The sequence below is a fragment of the Aquarana catesbeiana genome, linkage group LG11 (genome assembly GCF_042186555.1).
Source record: "Aquarana catesbeiana isolate 2022-GZ linkage group LG11, ASM4218655v1, whole genome shotgun sequence".
In the NCBI taxonomy this organism is placed as follows: domain Eukaryota; kingdom Metazoa; phylum Chordata; class Amphibia; order Anura; family Ranidae; genus Aquarana; species Aquarana catesbeiana.
This window is the reverse complement of record NC_133334.1, coordinates 188,351,851-188,374,649: the sequence shown is the minus strand read 5'-3', so window position 1 is coordinate 188,374,649 and position 22,799 is coordinate 188,351,851.

Below are 22,799 nucleotides of genomic sequence, written 5' to 3'. Positions count from 1 at the left end.
ATTCCCCGCCCCTTTTCGTTCTGCGCAGTGGGGGAAGAGCACATGGCGGAGACAGCAGGTGCGTGCTAATTACAGCAACGAGGAGGAGGAGAAGGAAAGCTCGGATCCGGATACATCCCGATCCAGAAGGAGATTTAAGGCCTCAAATATGTCCTTTGGGGAGATGGTGGACATCCTGAAAAAGGCCGACTATGACGGGAAGTATGGACCTTACCCCAACCTCAATGTTAGAAAGGCCAAGATCATGGAGAAAGTGGTCAAAAGTCTGCACCGGAATTTCAGGGTGCGACGATCGAAAGATCAGCTCAGGAAGCAGTGGTCGGACCTCAAATTACGAGAACATGAGCAGTACAGAAAGATCCGGAGAGTGCTGCAAAAAAGTAAGTAGTTGTCCTGTGTTCCTATTCTTTTTGTGTTTATCACGTTCGTGCTGCTCCATGTGCTTTTCTTAAAAGTGTACATTTTAAAATGGCAACTTTCATGTTCATGGGCACATTATTCGTTCGTATCAAACATTTTTCTTTCGGCCTATAAAACACCATTGTTTTGGCCATATGCATTTGCCCACATTTTTTACGCCCTACTTGTATGAAACTAATTTGGTTGTGTAGATGTGTTTGTTACTAGAATGAAATGCAAACTAGATTCTGTGTAAGGACCTCTCCTTACACAGAATCTAGTTTGCATTTCATTCTAGTAATGAAGTAGTCTAGTCATTCTGTTTTCACATCTGGACACTGGAGCACTAGTGTGGGACCCCAGAACATCATTTTTATTAGGGGGGCCACACAGGTGCTCCAGTGTATACTATAGGGGGGTCTCCATCTGTGAAGCTTGTACCAAACAGGTAAAAAGTATTGCAGCTTGACAAAGGACACTGAAAATGCTACATTTTGGAACTCTGCCAAAATAGACAATTGTACCCCACTTCCAAGCAATGTTTCCTATTTATAGTTCTGCCATGAAATATCTGTGTGCTAAGTATACCATTTTTGTTTTACATAGGGGAGAAAAGACTCGGAGGACACCCCTCATCCGAGAAGACCACAGACCCTCCACCTCTGGAAGAAGGGGAAATACCCCCAACCCAAGCAGAGCAGGAGGAGGAGGAAGACGTGGTGGAAATTGTCACCACAACAGGTGAGTGTCTGCGACCACAGGCTCAGGTAAGAGATGGATGCCGGCATATTTTTGATACCTGTTTTTGTTTGGTTTCTCTCTTTTTAGGTGATCGTGATGTTGTGGATCCAGATCCTTTCACATCAGAAAGTGCACAGATCCTGATCGGGGAGATCATGGGGTGTAATTTAGAATTGGAAAACCTCAAGAAAAACATCAATGATGTTATTCAAAAAAATAAAAACATCATTGATGTTTTGGGGCGAGTTTAAAACCCCTCCAAATCCATTTGTTTTTTGTGTGCTACAATGTTAAAAATGTTTAAGGGATTTTTAGAAAAGCCAAATTTGGAGGATGCACACAGTGTGTCAACATGTGCTATCTGCCATCACGGGAGATCAATGGACGCTTTTTGGGGTTGCAACCCCTTCCTCAATAATAAAGTAGCTGAGAGGAAGGGGTTTCTCCCCCAAAACATGTCCCTTGATCCCCCGTGGTGGCAGCTAGCACATGTTGACATTGGCAAAATTGTGTGCATTTTCCAAATTTGGCTTTTCCTGGGGTGACTTCACCCCATCTGAACGCAATATCAAACACAGTTCCTAAATACTCATGTCTGATATTGCCTTCAAGTTCTACCAAATGTGAACTTTCTAAGTTCAAGATTTGTGTCTTTCTTGTTGGTTTTACACATGCCTGTTTTATCTTAAATGGACATTTCTATTTTTGATAATGCCACCCCAAAAATTGTTATACAACAAACATGTTGGTTTGTTTTAAAAACCTTGTCAAAATGCACATGTGATTGTGCAGGTATTAAAAAGATTGTTAATCAAGAATGTGTGGATTATTGTCTCAACGCTACAACACTTTTGTGGTGATGTAATTGCTGCTTTCTGTGAAAATGGGGGTTATTTCCTAAGGGCAAATCCTCTTTGCACTACAAGTGCAGTTTCAGTGCAGTTTCAAGAGCACTTGTAGTTGCAAAGTGTCTTTGCCTTTAGTAAATAACACCCAACAGTGCTTTGTATAAGGTTACACAATCACGCCATTTTCAGGACTCCCCACATTTCTGTCAGGGTCAGCTAAAACAAACACAAGCAGTAAATGTCACCAAAGATTTGTTTTTTTTTGTTTTTATTTAATAAAGGCTTCACAAATTGTCTGGCATATTGATGGCCCCCCTACCCGCAAAGAACTCAAGGTATCTTAACCAGACATCACGGGCACTCAGGGAGGGCAAGCATGGACGGCCACTTTCAAGCGCCGTCAGGGTTGTTTCATTTAGAATTCCGGCCTCAGGCCCAACTGAGCCAGCATAGTTGGCAGAATGTTGGCGTAAAAAGTTATGTAGAACACAGCACGCCAGGTTTATATGATTAAGTTTATACTCCGCCATATGGATGGGTGTCAGAAATAGGCGGAACCGGCTGGCCATGATTCCAAATGTGTTCTCCACCACTCTTCTGGCTCTGGCCAGCCGGTAATTAAAAATCCTCTGTTCCGGGGTGAGGGTCCTCATCGGGAATGGCCACATAAGATGGTCCCCCAGCGCAAATGCTTCATCCGCAACGAAGACGAATGGGAGTCCTTCCACATTCTCTTCTGGAGGTGGCAAGTCCAAGCTGCCATTCTGGAGATGCCTGTAAAACTCCATCTGGGTGATGACTCCACCATCGGACATCCGGCCATTCTTCCCCACGTCCACATACAGGAAGTTGTAATTAGCCGACACCACCGCCAACATCACAATACTATTGAACCCCTTGTAATTATAATAGTATGACCCCGAGTTGGGTGGTGGGAGAATGTGGACGTGTTTCCCATCAATTGCCCCTCCGCAGTTAGGAAAGTCCCAACGCTGGGCAAAGTGGGAGGCCACAGTCTGCCATTCCTGTGGTGTTGAAGGAAACTGTTGAGGAAAACAAAAAAAACTTAGTATTTTTGCACATAAACATGGAAAGCAGATTAGACACAAACATTCTTGGCCAACATCCAGATAACATTTATTAAGGGGAATTTTACAACACCAAAGTATAAGATACACCTATCATATTCCCCCTCCCCCCCTCTACTATGGAGATGATAAAATACATTGTTAAGTGACTACATGAGGTGAATATAGGGCCAGGAGAGCATGCTGGGGAGGTTAGTGAAGGCAAATATGTGTGAAGGACTAAAAAAAAATTACATAAAAATCCAGCATGCATGAGGACAAAGGGGACATTCACAGCATATTACAATCATGGTAATTAGGGAATGAGGAAAGAAATACAATATATTAGCAAACATTCAATACAATAAAATGTGATATTAAAGGATAAAAATCTTACCTTCATATACTCCTTCTGTAGGACCTGGATGATGGCAGAACAGGTCTCTGGGATAATGATCCCCAGAGCCTGGGGGGAGATGCCTGTCGAGAACTTGAGGTCCTGCAGGCTTCTCCCTGTCGCCAAGTACCGCAGGGTACTTGGCGACAGGGAGATCCTATCCTATGATTTTGTTGTCGGAATGTCTGATCAATGTCCGACCGTGTGTACGGGGCATAAGAGTCATAACCCGTTACTCAAGCCAACACAAGAAAATTAGACGTATCTTAACTAAATATTGGCCACTCTTGTCAGCAGATCCAATTGCAAAAAAGTATATTAAAGATTCCCCCAAAATAACATTTAGACGATCTCCCGCCCTTAAGGACCGATTGGTCCACAGCCATTTTGAAGCCACATTGGCACCAACCACTCAAACCATCTGGGGCACCTTCCCCTGTGGATCATGTGATATCTGCGAATTTGTAGACAGCAAAACCAAATTTAAACTTCCCAACGGCAAATGGCATTCAATCCAATGTAGGGTCACCTGCCAGACACCAGGGGTTATTTACTTAGCCCAGTGTCGGTGCGGTGGCTTCTACACTGGTAAAACAAAGCGTACATTTCTGAAAAGAATTAGGGATCATGGTAAACCCATTTTCAAAAAAAGCCTAATGAATACAGCCATCAGCCGTCATGTTGGCATGCATCATCAATTCAATCCCCACTTTATTAAGTTTCTAGCACTGGAACATATCCCCCTGGATTCCAGGGGTGGCAGTGTGGACTGTATTTTATTACAGTTAGAGGCCCGCTGGATATATGACCTTTGGGCCACAATGTCTCCAGGATTTAATGAGAGTCTAAGCTTCAAACCCTTTCTCTAATCTTTTCGGGTGGTACTCACCCTCCTTGGCAGTATTTACCTTAACTGGGTCCCCATGTTTTGTTTTTTTTGTTTTTTTTTTCTCCCCCTCCCTGACTCCCTCCCCATTGCTGCACTTACATTTCTATTTTAATTCTACTTTTGATTTTTAAATGTTTATATAAGAAATATATATTGTTTTTTTTTCCAATCTGTATTAATTTGCTGCTTTGTATAATGACCCCCTGTTTTGATGGTGTTATTCCACTCTATTGTGCATTTATTGATGGCCAGGTTTGCACTCTTTTTTTGTGAACGATTAGGGGGGTCATTTGGTGGCTCGACCCCCCCTTCTCCCCCTTTGGGCTCTTCCTCCCACATCTTTCCCGCTCGGCATGCTTGTCGGTGTGATCTTTCCCTCTTTGTATTTCTCCACTTGGGGGTTATGGACTTGGTGGCCATACGGACACCAGCACCTTAGGTTCCTCACAGTGACAGAGTCCTGTCACAATGTCCATCCTACGTTCCCATCTGCTGCTCTCCCGGGGGAGCGTGTGTGATGGAGGTGTGTCTGGTTTTGCGTCCATGCATTGGTTCAGCGGGACGCGCCCGGCTCCTCCCCCCGCACAGCTCCCTGGGTAGTGTAGTCTGGAGGTTACTTTTGGCGCTCCACGCATGTGCGCTGGCGTGACTCATGTCCGCATCGAGCCAATTACATCAGACGCCGGCTCGGTGGAGAGTAGATAAGACCGGCTTGTCTGGCTGTCTGTCTCAGCCACAGCCGGAGGACCGGGCTCCATCGAGCTGGCGTCTACTTTATCAGGTATGCTGTTCAATATATCTAAAATGCCTAATATACTGTCCCACTTCTACACCGGCCAACTACACCTTTATTACCTTTCTGAGTGTGCAGCGCTCTAAACGCATGTATCTGCACTCTTTGATCTTCTCCTGAGACACAGTCCTCTGCATTAATTGCAATCACTGGTCCACCCATTTATTTATATCTGCTTTTATGGTTTTACCACATCTTGATTTACTGCTGTACTGTTTCACCTGTCACTTCTTTCACTGTGGTCACTACCTACTCTCATATTAATTGAGTCATACCTTTGTTTTATTTTTATTTTTATTTATAGCATCCCTCGTAGCACTCATTCTTAGGCCGATAGTCTGTGGATACTTCTGAATCAGTCCTACCCTTACTAATTCCCATTCAATCAATTATAATCATACTAAGTAAGTAATGTTGTGAGAGGCATCAGTCCCCCTATATAGTCTATTTATTATAATTGAAAAAGAATCTCTCCCCATTATTATCCTTTACATCAGCCACCACTTACCTTGTGTATATCATTGTCTAATATCCCATGTTTAACATTACAGCCCGATCCTTCTACCCTCTATGGCCACTACTTAGACCATCTCCCTCCTGTGTTGGGAAACCTTTGGGGGTGAGCTTTCACATCTGGCTGGCGTGTTATTGGTGGTGCTATTTGTGGGGTGAGTGGCAGCGTTCATATGACTTGTAGTGGGAACCTGGCTATAATATTAAAGAACCTATCTTTATGCCTAAAACCAATACTAAATGAGATTTTGATCTAAATTGTCTTTTTTCTTTTTCTATATTGTTTAGTTTGTCATGCCAATTTGTCTTTGAATTGCACGTCCCCTGAAGAAGCAATCAGTGAAACATGTTGGGTTAATGTGCAATTTCTTTCAAATCCGGTTTGAACCTATGTATTTCATAGCCACCTTGCTTTTATTAGCTTTGTAAGAAGTGATGTACCATATGTAATAATCTTGTTTCTTTTAAACATATTTTGTATCAATAAAATCTACACTTTTAATATGAAAGCATTTTCTAAGATTTGTTGGCACCGTTAAAGTCCCTGTTACTCTGTTCTCTTTTTTTTTGTTTCATATTCCTATTTCTGCCATCAAATATCTGTGTGCTAAGTATACCTTTTTTTTCACATAGGGCAGAAAAGACTCGGGAAATCAGAGGAGACCAGGGACTCCCCACCTCCGGAAGAAGGTGAAATCCCCCAAACCCAAGCAGGGGAGGAGGAGGGAGACATTTTTGAAATTGGCGAAATTGTCACCACAACAGGTGAGTGTCTGCGACCACAGCTTCAGGTAATAGATGGATGTCTGCATATTTATAATACATGGTGTGTTTTATTTATTTTTAGGTGATGGGGATGTTGTGGAAGAAGAATGTAATTTCACCAGTGAAAGTGCCCAGATCCTCATCAGGGAGATAATGGGGTGCAATCGCGATTTAGAACATCTAAAGGAAAACATCAATGACGTTGAAAAAAAATGAAGAATATCATTGATGTTTTAGGGAGAATCTAAAACACCCAAAAATCCTAAAAAAAATTCTCATCTATTTTTGTATTTACAAATAATTTTTTATGTATTTTAAAAGCCAAATTTTGAAGATGCACACAGTGTGTCAACATGTGCTATCTGCCATCACGAAACATCAATGTACGCGTTTTGTGGGTGCAACCCCTTCCTCGCTAATAAAGTAGCTGAGAGGAAGGGGTTGCACACCCAAAACACGTCCATTAATCCCCCATAATAGGAGCTAGCACATGTTGACATTAGGCATGGGATCAGGAGGGAAATCCCCATTTTGAATCCCAATTTGTGTGCATCTTCAAAATTTGGCTTTTAAAGGGGTGACTTCACCCCATATGATGAAGGCAATATCAACACAGTTTGGACATACTAATGTCTGATATTGCCTTCACTTTATCAAAGTTGAACTTTGTAAGTTCATGAGTTGTGTATTGTTTTATGGTTTTAAACATGCCTGTTTTACCAATAAAAGGCCATTTCTAATTAATGTGACCGAAAAAAATGTTATACACCAAAAATGTTGGTTTGTTAAAAAACCCTTTTATAAACGCACATGTGATTGTGCTTTGAGTAAAAAGTTTGATAATGAACAATGTGTGGCTTCTTCTTTCAATGCTCAAAAGCAGTTTTTGGAGTAAAGTTGGTGTTTACTAGGACAATGGGGGTTATTTTCTAAAGGCAAATCCACTTTTCACTACAAGTGCAGTTTCAGTGCAGTCTCAAGTGCACTTTTGCAGTGCACTTGTAGTTCAAAGTTTATTTTCCTTTAGTAAATAACACCCACAGTGCTTTATAATTTGCCATAATTACGCCATTATCATGACTCCCCAAATTTCTGTCATGGTGCAGAAAAAGGTGAATATTTTTGTCAGTAATGCATTACATACATCAACTACAAAAACAAGGTGTGTGTGTAGCAGACCCACAACATAATAATAATAGTTAGCTGAAGAAGAGATTGTCACCTCATGTCTCAAAGAAATTTTGTTTGCACTGTTGAAGAAAAAGGCCAATAAAAATATGCCATTAAAAGATAACCGAGGAGACAGCTAAAAGAAAGCCAAGCAGTAAATCCAAGCAAATATTTGTTCAGTTTCAAAAATATTTTTATTTGAAAAATGTCTCAGACATTGTCTGGCATATCAATGGCCCCCCTACCCGCAAAGAATTCAAGGTATCTTATATGGACCTCACGGGCGCTCTGGGGGGGGCAAGCCAGGACGGCCAGTTTCAAGTGCCATCAGGGTTTGTTCATTAACAATTCTGGCCTCAGGCCCAACTGCGGGAACATAGTTCAAAGAATTTCTCCTTAAAAAGTTGTGGAGAACCAGCAAGAAATGATTAAATTTAAAATTAAAATGATGTGATTAAGTTTATATTCCGCCATGTGTATGGGTGTAAGAAATAGGCGTAACCGGCTGGCCATTATTCCAAATGTACTCTCCACCACTCCTCTGGCTCTGGCCAGCTGGTAATAAAAAACCCTCTGGTCTGGGGTGAGGGTCCTCATAGGGAATGGCCGCATAAGATGGTCCCCAGCGCAAACGCTTCATCCGCAACGAAGACGAACGGGAGTCCTTCCACATTGTCTTCTGGAGGTGGCAAGCCCAAGCTGCCATTCTGGAGATGCCTGTAGAATTCAGTCTGGGTGATGACTCCACCATCCGACATCCGGCCATTCTTCCCCACGTCCACATAGAGGAACTCGTAAGTAGCCGACACCACCGCCAACATCACAGTGGGAGGGGGAGGCCACAGTCTGCCATTCCTGTGGCGTTGAAGGAAACTGTGGAGTCAAACAAGAAAAACAAATTAGTAATTTTGCATATAACATTGCAAGCAGATTAGACACAAACATTCTTGGCCAACATCAGTATAAATTTATTTTAAGGAGTATTTAAAGACAAAAATATAAGGTCCACCTATCAGATTCCCCCCCCCCCCCGATGGCCCATTGTAAACATTTTAGAAGGGGGAGATGTTTTGGACAGGTAACCCTCTCCACTTCATTGAGAGCTGAATGCATAAATAATGTGTGTTACTTTGGCCAGCCCCTCCTTACTTACACTACTGACAGCCCATTGGACAGGTAAGAAGTGTCATAATACAAACATATAAATACACACTGTACAAATTGAAGCACATTTTTACATTCTGCAATTACCTATCAAGATAATAATAGGAGAACAAAACTTTAAACAGTGCCATTTGAAAGTATTCAGACAGGCCCTTGCACTACATGCTTTGGGGAATTCATCCATAAATATGACCAAAAAAGAGGTAGGTATAGTGTGTATGGGTTTGGCAAAGTCAGCAGATAGAGTATTGGTATCGGCTGACTTAGCGGTTGGGGGGGAGGGAGGGTTCCAAATGATTTTGGGACCCCAAAAAAAGCCTCTGGCACTCTGCATGAATTTAAGGACACAAATAACATTTGTACACATTTTAGGGGGTGTTTAGGCTAAAGCACTACAATGGAGCTGACAAAATACATTGTTAAGTGACTAGACGAGGTGGATATGGGCCCAGGATAGCATGCTGGCGAGGTTAGTGAATGAAAATATGCATGAAGGACAAAAAAGAAACTTTAAAAGCTTCCAGCATGCATGAGGGCAAAGGGGACATTCACAGCATATTACAATTATGGTAATTAGGGAATGATGAAAGAAATACAATACATTAGCAAACATTAAATACATAGAATGTGATGTTAAAGGATAAATCATACCTTAATATAGTCCTTCTGCAGGACCTGAATGATGGCAGAGCAGGTTTCTGGGATAATGATCCCTAGAGCCTGGGGGGAGATGCCTGTTGAGAACTTGAGGTCCTGCATGCTTCTCCCAGTCACCAAGTACCGCAACGTGGCGACTAGCCTCTGCTGCGGAGTGATGGCTTGCCGCATGCAGGTATCCTGCCAGCTGATATAAGGGGACAGCAAAGCCAACAAATGGTGAAAAACAGGGTCCATCATCCTGAGAAAGTTCCTGAAATCGTCAGGATTATTCTCACAGATCTGATGAAGCAAAGGCATGTGAGAGAATTGGTCACGCTGGAGCAACCAATTCTTCGTCCATGAACTCCTCCTCACCCTGTTCATGGACTGGGCTTGTGTCAAAATGAAAAGCCCAACACCAAGTCCTTGCACAGCATGAACTCTATGACGAGTAGGTACACGCAACATGGCTTCAAAATGGTCGGCTGGTCAGAACGAAGTAACAGAGCGCACTGAAGAACAGCAAGGCCTGTGAAGAGCGAGCTGAAAATCAGCAACGAGGGGACAAGAACGCACTGATAATCAAATATGAACTCATTGCACGCACTGAAGAACAGATACAAACCTACAAGCACAAACTGAACACCAGAAAAACGATGTGAAAACCACGAGTCTGAAAAGCACGAATCGTCTCTCACCAAACTTTTACTAACACAAGATTAGCAAAAGGAGCCCATAGGGTAGGTATTGAACTGCCCTTTTATAGTCCCGTTGTACGTGTTGTACGTCACCACGTTCTTGACGTTAGGAAATTCCGACAACTTTGTGCGACCGTGTGTATGCAAGACAAGTTTGAGCCAACATCCGTCTGAAAAAATCCGATGGATTTTGTTGTCGGAATGTGCGATCGTGTGTACAGGGCATTAGGCCTCAAAGAAGACCTAAGTTCCCCAAATGGGACCTCCCTCTTGTTTTGGATTTTCTCTCCAATCTTGGATCAGATCCTGACAAACCTCTTTCAACAAGAGACCTCACACTCAAGACTACTTTTCTGGTAGCTGTGACTTCGGCCAAAAGAGTGTCCGAAATGAGAAATTTAGGTTCAGAGGAGCCTTTTCTGACTTTTTTTCCAGACAGAGCAGTGCTGATTCCCATAAAAAAATAAAGTGAAAGGAATACTGCGCTGCGAACCTGCAACTTAGCAGCCAGCACAGCTTGTAGACAAAAAGCAAAAACTGTGAATAAATAAGTGCAAGGCTAAGGTTGCAAAAAGCAAATTTACATAAATAAATGATATAAATGTGACTTAAACATAAATATATGAAATAAACAGAGATTCATACATGGTGAAATGTGAATCAAACAAAGAAAAAGTGAAATTTCTGAAAAAAATGCTGGTATGGTGAAATATATGCTAGTATGGTGACTATACCATAAATAAGGTGAGAGATAGAAATTAATATTGAACAGAAATACATCAAATAAACAAGGATTAACACATAATGAATGTGACTCCAAACTAAAAAAAATAGAGTAATTTCTGAAAAATGTGCTAGTATAATAACTGCACAATAAACAAAGTTCAAAAAACGAAAATGGTGAATTATAAAGTCCAAAGAAATCCAATTAGATGTGCAGTCCCGTTAGACATATAGGGGATTCCAATCACAGGTATGAACTGTGAAGGGAAAAACAGAAGTACCACCACCGTAAACAGGGGGAGGCTTACCAGATCTTATTGACTTGGCAGGGCTTACACCACCCAAGTCTGCAGAGCTTATTAGGTTGAAGACATCTGTTGGAAACAACTGGTCCTAGATCTGTATTAATCAATTGACCTTGGACTGTCGCTGAATAGTGACTTGAAGGCTCCAATCATCGTGAGGAGGGTGGAAGGTAAATGCCAGGAGGGATATATCATGCAATGAAAAGATGGGCTAACATAGCGTGATATCGTACAAAAAAGGCAATTTATAAAAAATAGAATAAAACACTCACATTTGGAAGAGTAGAAAAAAAGCATGTATATAACAAAGAGCGATGCAAACAGGAGGTCCAACTGACGCGTTTCGACTCCACGGTCATCATCTGGGGTGTGGACCCCCTGCAACAGCATCGCTTATAAAGTGAAAATGACCCCAAAACCTGCTAAACACCGGAAATGGCTCCACATGACATCACAGCGATCCCAGAAGGAAATGTATACCTAGATATTTCAGGTCAACATTATGTGCGTGTCTACATAGTATATGATGCACATGACATAAAATAAAAGGCGGATAAAGTACAGTGCCCAGCCCTGCAATTACAAAATGTCCTTATGTCAAACCAACACTTCCTTGTAATGAAAACGAGGCTTGGTTTGGTGATGTCTGTCATACAATATGACCAAGCCTCATTATGAAAACGAGGTTTGGAGTTAAGAATATGTGTAATGGCTGTCAAATAGGCTAGACAAGCCTCGCTATGAAAACGAGGCTTGGTTAGATGGTGTCCGTTTAATATGGGAAACCAAGCCTCGTCATGAAAACAAGACTTGGTATAGTAACCTCCGTGTGACTCTGTGAAATAAACATGGTAGCATAGTAACCAAGCCTCGCCATGTACACAGAGGGGCCAATCACATGCCATCCTGAGCCAATCAGCAGAGAGTAAATCACAATAACAGAAAAAATGTCCACCCGCCCCACAGAATTGAGAAAGCACACATGATTAAGTTATTGATACTAAAGCCAACTTAGAGGATCAAGGTGTTCTATTGAATGTAAGTCCAACAGCGGCTGCAGCAAGGTCTGAGGTCAGCGGTCACACATCAAATCAAGTAAATACCGATAGCTAAATATAAACCAGATTGATATGTTCAGTAACTCTAGCCGTAAATGTTCATATAGTTCTACCGACATATTGCTTCCCGCAAGGGCAAGTCAGTAAATATACCACATAGGTTGTGGCACAAGTACAAAAATGCTTGATGGTATAAGATGTGAGGTCACAAATGTGGGTAGCAGATGTTATTTGGCCCCTCAACCCCTTATTGAGAGCTTCCAACATTAATGACTCACACATGAGTTGTTGGCCCTCCTCCATCCGCTGCATTTTACAGGCAATTATGCCAGCAAAGTCCTCCTCCACAGTGTGGGGGGCTGTCAGGGCCTCTGTAGCCTTCCAAAAGAGACCTATGGCAGCCTCCTCTAGGGTACTGCTCTTCCTGCCACTTTCTCTTTGCGGGTGTAGGGGAGGGACCTGGATATCAGGCAGCCTGCTCGGCCCGGCCACCTCCTGGCTGAGACTTCCCTGTGTATGAAAAAGGGACATGGTTTTAGTTTCTGCATCATCAATCTGCCTGGAAGGCCCAGGTTGGGCGTCAGAAGCCACAGCTGGGGGGGGAAGGAAGACTGGAGAGTGATGACCTGGGTTCAGTCTGGCCTGCCAGAAAATGCAGCCTGTCATAGTTCCACATCCTGGGGACATAGATGTCATCTGCTGCTCCGGATCTCTGCGAATCCTGGACTTTCTTGTGCTCCTTAAGATAAGTGCTCCTCAGGCCAACAATTAGGATCTTCAAATAGGTCATATCTGCCGTGGGGATCACCTGCTTCACAATTTCCAGCAATTGATCCAGTGCTGCTTCCTCTTTGTTTGGTTCTTATAATGTGGGTGGTTTATCTGCCACAGACAAGGCAGCTCCCTGAACATGTCAATGAAGATTGCCATAAAGTCGGTATCGTTCAAGATATCCATTTTCACTGCAAGACACAAAACAAGACAAACCCTAATGTCAGGCAAAACTCTCCTAATCTAGTTACAATATAGGCCTCAATCTAGAAGCAGTATAGGCCCAAGTTTAGCTCTTACCTTCGTTATCACGAGCGGCGCCTCCGATACTCCTTCCTGCGCTCACAGACCGTACGTACTACGCACGCGTGTTACGCTTTATACACACTGCGCATGCGTGTAACTGACGCCCCTGACGTTCTTTCTAGTCTATTCCCCGCCCCTTTTTGTTCGGCACAGTGGGTGAAGAGCACATGTGGGAGTCAGAGCAGGTGCGTGCTAATTATAGCAACGAGGAGGAGGAGGAGGAAAGCCCGGATCCGGAAATGTCCCGATCCAGAAGGAGACGATTTAAGGTCTCAAATATGTCCTTTGGGGAGATGTTGGAGATGGTCGACATCCTGAAGAAGGCCGACTATGATGGAAAGTATGGACCTTACCGCAACCCCAATATCAGAAAGGCCAAGATCATGGCGAAAGTAGTCAAAAGTCTGCACCGGAATTTCGGGGTACGACGATCGAAAGATCAGCTCAGGAAGCGGTGGTCGGACCTGAAATTAAGAGAGCCCGAGCAGTACCGAAAGATCCGGAGAGTGCTGCAAAAAAGTAAGTAGTTGTGCTGTGTTCCTATTCTTTTTGTCTTTATTACGTTCGTGCTGCTCCATGTGCTTTTCTTAAGTGTTGTACAGTTTAAAATGGCAACTTTCATGTTCATGGGCCCATTATTCGTTCGTATCAAACATTTTTCTTTCGGCCTATAAAACACCATTGTTTTGGCCATATGCATTTGCCCATATTTTTTAGGGCCTACTTGTATGAAAAATATTGGGTTGTGTAGATGGGTTTGTGACTAGAATAAAATGCAAACTAGATTCTGTGTAAGGAGAGGACACTCAGCAGCTGTTTTCACATCTGGACGCTGGAGCACTAGTGTGGGACACCAGAACACCCTTTTTATTAGGGGGCCCACACAGGTGCTTCAGTGTATACTATAGGGGTGTCTCCATCTCTGAAGCTTGTACAAGACAGGTAAAGTCTTGAAGCTTGACAACGGACAATAAAAATGCTACATCTTGGAACTCTGCCAAAATAGACAATTGTACCCCACTTCCAAGCAATGTTTCATCTTTATATTTCGGCCATCAAATATCTGTGTGCTAATTATACCATTTTTGTATTACATAGGGGAGAAAAGACTCGGAGGACACCCCTCATCTGAGGAGACCACAGACCCCCCACCTCGGGAAGAAGGGGAAATACCCCCAACCCAAGAAGAGCAGGAGGAGGAAGAAGACGTGGTGGAAATTGGCACCACAACAGGTGAGTGTCTGCGACCACAGACCCAGGTAAGAGATGGATGCCGGCATATTTATAATACCTGTTTTTTTTTGGTTTTCTCTCTTTTTAGGTGATCGTGATGTTGTGGATCCAGGGCATTTCACCTCTGAAAGTGCACAGATCCTGATTGGGGAGATCATGGGTTGTAATTTAGCTTTAGAAAACATCAAGAAAAACATCAATGATGTTATTCAAAAAAATAATAACATCATTGATGTTTTGGGGAGAGTTTAAAACCCCTCCAAATCCCTTTTTTTTTGTACGCTATAATGTTAAAAATGTTTTAGCGATTTTTAGAAAAGCCAAATTTTGAGGATGCACACAGTGTGCCAACATGTGCTATCTGCCATCACGGGAGATCAATGGACGCGTTTTGGGGGTGCAACCCCTTCCTCAATAATAAAGTAGCTGAGAGGAAGGGGTTGCACCCCCAAAACACGTTCCTTGATCCTTGATCCCCCGTGATGGCAGCTAGCACATGTTGACATTCGTAAATTGGTGTGCATCTTCAAAATTTGGCTTTTCCTGGGGTGACTTCACCCCATCTGAACGCAATATCAAACACAGTTCCTAAATACTCATGTCTGATATTGCCTTCAAGTTTTACCATATGTGAACTTTGTAAGTTCAAGATTTGTGTCTTTCTTGTTGGTTTTACGCATGCCTGTTTTATCTTAAATGGACATTTCTATTTTTGATAATGCCACCCCAAAAATTGTTAGACAATAAACATGTTGGTTTGTTTTAAAACCCTTTTCTAAATGCACATGTGATTGTGCAGGTATTAAAAAGATTGTTAATCAAGAATTTGTGGATTATTGTCTCAACGCTACAACACTTTTGTGGCGATGTAATTGCTGCTTTCTGTGACAATGGGTGTTATTTCCTAAGGGAAAATCCACTTTGCACTACAAGTGCAGTTTCAGTGCATTTTCAAGTGCACTGCTTGGACCTTGAAGAAGGGGACATACCCCGAAAGCTTGTCCTGAAAAATTGTATGTTAGTGCAAACAAAAAAAGTATCACGGACAGTACTCAATACAAAGATATAAATACACATTGTACACATTTGAGCACATTAGGACATTCTGCTATTACCTATCAAGATAATAATATAATACAAAAACTTGAAACAGTACCATTTGAAAGTATAAAGGCAGGCCCTTTCACTACATGCTTTGGGGAATTCCTCCATAAATATGACCACAAAAGAGGTGGGTATAGTGTGTATGGGTTTGGCAAAGTCAGCAGATAGATGATTGAGGACAGATAGAGAATTGGGATCAGCTGACTTAGCAGTTGGGGGGAGGGAGGGTTAATAAAAATGATTTGGGGACACTACAAAAAAAAGCCTCTGGCATTCTGCCTGAATTTAAAGCACAAATCACATTTCTAAACATTTTAGGGGTTGTTTGGGGTAAAGCACTACTATGGAGCTGATCAAATACATTGTTAAGTGACTACATGAGGGGAATATAGGGCCAGGAGAGCATGCTGGGGAGGTAATGAAGGCAAATATGTATGAAGGACTAAAAAACCCCCATAAAATTCCAGCATGCATGAGGACAAAGGGGACATTCACAGCATATTACAATCCTGGTAATTAGGGAATGAGGAAAGAAATACAATATATTAGCCATATTCAATACAATAAAATGTGATATTAAAGGATAAAAATCTTACCTTCATATACTCCTTCTGCAGGACCTGTATGATGGCAGAACAGGTCTCTGGGATAATGATACCCAGAGCCTGGGGGGAGATGCCTGTCGAGAACTTCAAGTCCTGCAGGCTTCTCCCTGTCGCCAAGTACCGCAGGGTAGCGACGAGCCTCTGCTCTGGAGTGATGGCTTGCCTCATGCAGGTATCCTGCCTGCTGATATAGGGGGTCAGCAAAGCCAACAAACGGTGAAATACGGGGTCCGTCATCCAGAGAAAGTTCCTGAAATCATCAGGATTATTCTCACGAATCTTACGGAGCAAAGGCATATGACAGAACTGGTCACGCTGGAGCAACCAATTCTTGGTCCATGAACTCCTCCCCACCCTGTTGATGGACTGGACTTGTGTCAAGGTCAGGACCCCAACACCAAGCCCCCGCACAGCACGAACTCTACAAGGAGTACGTATACGAAACATGGCTAGAAAACGGTCGGCTGCTCAGAACGAAGTAACAGAACGCACTGAAGAACAGCAAGGCCTGTGAAGAGCGACCTGAAAAACAGCAACGAGCGGACAAGATCGCACAGAAAACTCCGATACGAACTGACTGCACGCACTGAAGAGCAGATACAAACCCACAAGCACAAACTGAACCGCAGAAAATGATCTGAAAGCCACGAGTCTGAAAAAGAGAGAATCGTCTCTCACCAAACTTTTACTAACACGAGATTAGCAAAAGGAGCCCAAAGGGTGCCGCGCTTGGTTCTGAAATGGCCTTTTCTAGTCTTGTCATACGAGGTTGACGTCACCGCGTTCTTGGCGATCAGAAATTCCGACAACTTTGTGCGACCGTGTGTACGCAAAACAAGTTTGAGCCAACATCCCTCGGAAAAAATCCTAGGATTTTGTTGTCGGGGCATATCTGTTATACTGTAATGGTACTTTGTTTTATTGTTAACCATCATTTGCTTAGCAGGTACGCCATTCAAGTGCAGCGTGGATTTATTTATCTTGACAGCAACAGCGTTTGCTCCAACGATACATAAAGCCGTGACTCCAGCGCTATAGGGAGTGATTTCACCACCACAGTTAAAAAAAAGAGCATATATGCTGAAGTATGGGGGCAGCAGGGGTGGAGGAGCGATTTGCTCTTAACTTTTAGCTTTGGCATATATAAATGGTGCATGTATGCCCATCATTAGAAGTGGGTGGATGAAGGGAGAATACCCACCGATCAATCTCTTTTTTTCGTTCAGCCCACAGGCTGCATGAAAAAAAAGATTACAATATATGCCCAACAAGGACCAGCAACGTACCAGAATGATGCCTTCAGGTTTAGGTATCATCTTGGTAACATTCTTTTCAGCCAGTGGTCGGCTTTTATGTAAAAGCAATCCTAGTGGCTAATTAGCCTCTAGATTGCTTCTATAAGCAGTGGGAGGGAATGTCCCCCCCCACCGTCTTCCTTGGTTTTATCTGGCTCTCCTGTCTCAACACGGAACCTGAGAATGCAGCCGGTGATTCGGCCAGCTGACCATAGAGCTGATCAGAGACCAGAATGGCTCCAATCATCTCTATGGCCTGAGAAACCGGAAGCTATGAGCATTTCATGACTTAGATTTCGCCGGATGTAAACAGCGCCATTGGGAAATTGGGAAAGCATTTTCTCACACCGATCTTGGTGTGGTCAGATGCTTTGAGGGCAGAGGAGAGATCTAAGGTCTAATAGACCCCAATTTTTTCAAAAAAGAGTACCTGTCACTATCTATTGCTATCATAGGGGATATTTACATTCCCTGAGATAACAATAAAAATTATAGAAAAAGAAAAATGAAAGGAACAGTTTAAAAATAAGATAAAAAAAGCAAAAAAAAAAAAAGCAAAAAAAAAAGCACCCCCCCTTCGCAAAGACGAACGCAAGTGTTGGTCTGGCGTCAAATGTAAACAACAATTGCACCATGCATGTGAGGTATAACCATGAAGGTCAGATCGAGGGCAGTAATTTTAGCAGTAGACCTCCTCTGTAAATCTGAAGTTGTAATCTGTAAAGGCTTTTAAAGGCTTTTAAAAATGTATGTAGTTTGTCGCCACTGCACATTTATGCGCATTTTTAAAGCATGTCGTGTTTGGTATCCATGAACTCGGCCTAAGATCATCTTTTTTATTTCATCAAACATTTGGGCAATATAGTGTGTTTTAGTGCATTGAAAATTTAAAAAAGTGTGTTTTTTCCCCAAAAAATGCGTTTGAAAAATCGCTGCGCAAATACTGTGTGAAAAAAAAAAAATGAAACACCCACCATTTTAATCTGTAGGGCATTTGCTTTAAAAAAATATATAATGTTTGGGGGTTCAAAGTAATTTTCTTGCAAAAAAAAATAATTTTTTTATGTAATCAAAAAGTGTCAGAAAGGGCTTTGTCTTCAAGTGGTTAGAAGAGTGGGTGATGTGTGACATAAGCTTCTAAATGTTGTGCATAAAATGCCAGGACAGTTCAAACCCCCCCCCAAATGACCCCATTTTGGAAAGTAGACACCCCAAGCTATTTGCTGAGAGGCATGTCGGGCCCATGGAATATTTTGTATTGTGACACAAGTTGCGGGAAAGAGACAAATTTTTTTTTTTTTTTGCACAAAGTTGTCACTAAATGACATATTGCTCAAACATGCCATGGGCATATGTGAAATTACACCCCAAAATACATTCTGTTGCTTCTCCTGAGTACAGGGATACCACACCAAGCACCACCTTCAGGGTTTCTAAGGGTGTAAATTTTTGATTTCACTCCTCACTGCCTATCACAGTTTAGGAGGCCATGGAATGCCCAGATGGCACAAACCCCCCCCCCCCCTCAAATGACCCCATTTTGGAAAGTAGACACCCCAAGCTATTTGTTGAGAGGTATGGTGAGTATTTTGCAGACAAAGTTTTGAAAATTGAAAAAAGAAAAAAAAATACATTTTTCCTAACTTTCTTCTTTTTCAAAAACAAATGAGAGCTGCAAAATACTCACCATGCCTCTCAGCAAATAGCTTGGGGTGTCTCCTTTCCAAAATGGGGTCATTTGAGGGGGTTTGTGCCATCTTGACATTTTATGGCCTTCTAAACTGTGATAGGTAGTGAGGAGTGAAATCAAAAATTTAAGCCCTTAGAAATCCCGAAGGCGGTGATTGGTTTTCGGGGCCCCGTATGCAGCTAGGCTCCCAAAAATTCCCACACATGTGGTATCCCCATACTCAGGAGAAGCAGCAGAATGTATTTTGGGGTGTAATTCCACATATGCCCATGTCATGTGTGAGCAATATATCATTTAGTGACAACTTTTTGTAAAATATTTTTTTTTTGTCATTATTCAATCACTTGGGACAAAAAAATAAAATATTGAATGGGCTCAACATGCCTCTCAGCAATTTCCTTGGGGTGTCTACTTTCCAAAATGGGGTCATTTGGGGGGGGGGGGGTTGTACTGCCCTGCCTTTTTAGCACCTCAAGAAATGAGACAGGCAGTCATAAACTAAAAGCTGTGTAAATTTCAGAAAATGTACCCTAGTTTGTAGACTCTATAACTTTTGCGCAAACCAATAAATATACGCTTATTGACTTTTTTTTTTTTTTTACCAAAGACATGTGGCTGAAAATTTTGGCCTAAATGTATGACTAAAATTGAGTTTATTGGATTTTTTTTATAACAAAAAGTAGAAAAGATAATTTTTTCAAAATTTTCGGTCTTTTTCCTTTTATAGCGCAAAAAATAAAAACCGCAGATATCATCAAAAGAAAGCTGTGGGAAAAAAGGACGCAAATTTTGTTTGGGTACAACATTGCATGACTGCGCAATTAGCAGTTAAATCGATGCAGTGCCAAAATTGTAAAAAGTGCTCTGGTCAGGAAGGGGGTAAAACCTTCCGGGGCTGAAGTGGTTAACTGTGGGCAGCTGAAGCTGCTGCCTGTTCACTTCCTGGATTTACACAGACACACAGAGGCACACATCCAGCTCTGCAGCTTTCATTGGCCCTCTTATGACTCATCCCCCCTCCCTTCCTGGTAAACTCTCCTGAGAGTGGAGAGAGAGTTGTGCATGTCGTAAGCCTAGGCTTTTTACCAGACAAGAAACAGGAAGTGGGCTGTATAAGGTATTTACTGGCAGGAAAAAAAAATGTTTTACTATCCAAAGTTAAGACAACAAGGGCAGAGGATTTAATAGATGGAAAGATGAAAAAATGACTAAATGATGAAAAATAACTGACTGCTCACAGCAAATAAACTGCAAGCGGGCGGTAGGTGCAGGCATAATCATGTCCCTTTCTTCCAGGTTCAGGGCACATATGTACGCGCCTCCCGCTTGACCCGTGCTGTGATTAAACTCAGCACCAGTTTGGCAGCAGATTTCAGACAATGATTTTGGCTGAAATAAGCTGATTGGCTGTGTCCAATCACACACAGCGTTCTATGTTTACAAACACACACAACTCTGAGGTTGATTTACTAAAACTGGGAAATGCAAAATCTGGTGCACCTGTGCATGGTAGCCAATCAGCTTCTAACTTCAGCTTGCTCAATTAAAGAGTAACTCCACTTTTGTTGAGAAAAAAAACATTCCCCTCTGGGTGATCTGTGTACATTGCAGGGATTTTACCAACCTTTGTTGCAGATTCCTATCTTTTGTTATTCTGTAGGAATAGCTGTTTGTCTGTGTCCATGTGAAACTGTATGGGAGTGGTTTTGTAATTATCAATCAGCTGCTGCACTAATGAGGAAAGTGTATCCCTTTAGACAAGATTTCCCTTTGAAAATATCTCACCAAAATTGACATTTTTGTTGCAGGGGATGCTCAATATCTGACTTGCATCTTAATGTAGATTTCTGGAAAAGCCAATCACACAAGCAGTAAATTAGATTTCTGGGGGGCATTCTGTTCACCATCTGTGTCAGAATTGTATATGCTATATTATTATTTTTTATTTGTTCATTTTTTTTTTTTACCCATGAAAGTGGAGTTACCCTTTAAGGTTTGACAAAATACCTGTAAGCTGATTGGTTTCTATGCAGAGCTGCACCTATCTACCTATCTAATTTAAGTAAATCAACCCCTCTACGTGCATAGGAAGAGCGATCTGGCTGTTTCTTCTCCCTGAAAACAGGGAGAAGAAAACAGCCCTTTCAGAAAGTAAAAGCAGCACACATTACACTTTCTAGGCACAGAATTAACCCCTTGATTTCCCCTTGATGTTAACCTCTTCCCAATATTATCACTGATCATTGTATTAGTGTCACTAGCGACATTAGTGTCAGTTATACCTTGTACACACTAATAGTTTTTGTTCCTTCAACCCAGCAGGGCTGAATGAGAAAGAAAACTGACAGCTCAAGCATAGTTGCCAACACTGCAAAAACAATTTGTGGGACACTTTTTTGGCTGTAGGTGGAGCCGTATAATAATAATTGGGGGCGGGGCATGTGTTTGTAGGTGTGGAATAGCAAAAAAAAGTAAAACTGCGGTGCGGCGAAAAATGGGCGTGGTTTGCGTGAAATAGTGCGTGTGTCTTAAATGGGCGTGGTTCAAAGGGGGTGTGGTTGGAGTCTGAGATGAATAAGGGATGGAGAGGGAAAGGGGGAAAGAGGAATGGAGAGACAGCGGGCCCAGATCCTACACAACAATAGAAATATGTGTATTCTACAAAGTTTAACAATCAGCAGATAAAGATACTCCAAACACCTGGTGTTAGCGCTTCATTCATCCCGGAACCATGATTGTTATGGTGTCAGGATGATTGAAGTGCATTATTTCTATTATTACATTGTAATATAAAATGAAATCATTCAACTCACCATAATGCCGAATCAGTGGGATCCCTGAGCGTGTCACTAGCCACGTCGCCTTCCACCAGCAGAGTCCTTCCTTGCATCAGGTGCCCCCAGCAGAGTCCGTCCTTGCATCAGGTGTCCCCAGCAGAGTCCGTCCTTGCATCAGGTGTCCCCAGCAGAGTCTGTCCTTGCATCAGGTGCCCCCGGCAGAGTCCCTCCTTGCATCAGGTGCCCCCGGCAGAGTCCCTCCTTGCATCAGGTGCCCCCAGCAGAGTCCCTCCTTGCATCAGGTGCCCACGGCAGAGTCCCTCCTTGCATCAGGTGCCCCCAGCAGAGTCCCTCCTTGCATCAGGTGCCCCCAGCAGAGTCACTCCTTGCATCAGGTGCCACGAGCAGAGTCAGTCTTTACACAAGTGTTCACAGCCTCAGTCCTTAAATCAGTGTCCCAGGCAGAGCCATAGTTACCCCCCCTGTACATAATTACCCCCTCCCCCTGTACATAGTTTCCCTTCTCCCCTAGTTACCCCCCTGTACATAGTTACCCCCCTGTGCCTAGTTACCCCGCTGTACATAGTATCCCCCTGTACATAGTATCCCCCACTGTACATAGTAACCTCTCATGTACATTGTTAACCCCCCCTCCTGTAAATAGTTAACCCCCTCCTGTAAATAGTTAACCCCCACTCCTGTATATAGTTAACCCTCCCCTCTCCAGTACATAGTTAACCCTCCCCCCTCCTGTACATAGTTAACCCTCCCCCCCTTCTGTATATAGTTAACCCCCCTCCTCCTGTATATAGCTAACCCCCCTCCTCCTGTATATAGATAACCTCTCCC